Genomic DNA, 1814 nt, shown 5'->3' on the forward strand with positions numbered 1-1814 from the left:
TGTTCAGGTTTCGAGAGGGTGCGTTTCTGGATGAGATATCGAATATATTGCTTCCCCCTACTTATACCTCCCGAGAAGATCACGAAAGTAAAAGTAGAGAGATTCGAGCGCGCACGGAGGCTTTCCGGCAGTCGTTCTTCCCGCGAACCTTACGCGACTGGAACAGGAAAGGGAGGTAGTGACAGTGGCACGTAAAGTGCCCTCCGCCACACACCGTTGGATCGCTTGCGGAGTGGAAATGTAGATGTGGATGTAGATGAAATGACTCAAGGAAATCAAATACTCTTTTCGCAGTGGTGGTGCCTGAGCATGGCGTTAATGTGCCGCCGAAACTAGTCGTTTGATAGAATATCCTCCAGATACAGATGTGGTGGTACTTTTCTCGTATATGCATCCATAAATTTCCGTAGGATTTACCTATTTCGTCGCAATAAAGCTGATAAACACTTCACATATTGTCTTAACCAATTACATTGGCGTGGTTCTGATATTTAACCCGAGAAAGAGTGATTAAAATTTTTAAAATCTCCTTGAAGTCTCCTCCTTGCTCTTTTGAGGGAATATGAAGCGGAAATGACAGCAATAATATACCTGAAACTTCCTGGCAGATTAAAACTGTGTGCCCGACCGAGACTCGAACTCGGGACCTTTGCATTTTGCGGGCAAGTGCTCTACCAACTGAGCTACCGAAGCACGACTCACGGCCGCTACTCACAGCTTTACTTCTGCCAGTATCTCGTCTCCTACCTTCCAAACTTTACAGAAGCTCTCCTGCGAACCACCTGCCCGCGAATGGCAAAGGTCCCGAGTTCGAGTCTCGGTCGGGCACACAGTTTTAATCTGCCAGGAAGTTTCATATCAGCGCACACTCTACTGCAGAGTGAAAATCTCATTCTGGAAACATCCCCCAGTCTGTGCCTAAGCCATGTCTCCGCTATATCCTTTCTTTCAGGAGTGCTAGTTCTGCATGGTTCGCAGGAGAGCTTCTGTAAAGTTTGGAAGGTAGGAGACGAGATACTGGCAGAAGTACAGCTGTGAGCACTGGCTGTGAGTCGTGCTTCGGTAGCTCAGTTGGTAGAGCACTTGCCCGCCAAAGGCAAAGGTCCCGAGTTCGAGTCTCGGTCGGGCACACAGTTTTAATCTGCCAGGAAGTTTCATATCAGCGCACACTCCGCTGCAGAGTGAAAATCTCATTCTGGAAATATCCCCCAGGCTGTGGCTAAGCCATGTCTCCGCTATATCCTTTCTTTCAGGAGTGCTAGTTCTGCTTGGTTCGCAGGAGAGCTTCTGTAAAGTTTGGATTGTAGGAGACGAGATACTGGCAGAAGTAAAGCTGTGAGTACCGGCCGTGAGTCGTGCTTCGGTAGCTGAGTTGGTAGAGAACTTGCCCGCCAAAGGCAAAGGTCCCGAGTTCGAGTCTCGGTCGGGCACACAGTTTTAATCTGCCAGGAAGTTTCATATCAGCGCACACTCCGCTGCAGAGTGAAAATCTCATTCTGGAAATATCCCCCAGGCTGTGGCTAAGCCATGTCTCCGCTATATCCTTTCTTTCAGGAGTGCTAGTTCTGCTTGGTTCGCAGGAGAGCTTCTGTAAAGTTTGGATTGTAGGAGACGAGATACTGGCAGAAGTAAAGCTGTGAGTACCGGCCGTGAGTCGTGCTTCGGTAGCTGAGTTGGTAGAGAACTTGCCCGCCAAAGGCAAAGGTCCCGAGTTCGAGTCTCGGTCGGGCACACAGTTTTAATCTGCCAGGAAGTTTCATATCAGCGCACACTCCGCTGCAGAGTGAAAATCTCATTCTGGAATAATATAACTG

At 48.7% G+C, this 1814-nt stretch overlaps 1 non-coding gene across 1 annotated transcript; it reads left to right on the top strand.

Moving 5' to 3' along the window:
* The first annotated feature begins 1055 nt into the window (after positions 1–1055).
* Trnaw-cca lies at positions 1056–1130 on the top strand. Its single transcript has one exon. It is a non-coding gene; the product is annotated as a tRNA-Trp (tRNA).
* Positions 1131–1814: the final 684 nt, after the last annotated feature.

This window comes from Schistocerca piceifrons, chromosome 9, assembly GCF_021461385.2.
Source record: "Schistocerca piceifrons isolate TAMUIC-IGC-003096 chromosome 9, iqSchPice1.1, whole genome shotgun sequence".
NCBI lineage: Eukaryota > Metazoa > Arthropoda > Insecta > Orthoptera > Acrididae > Schistocerca > Schistocerca piceifrons.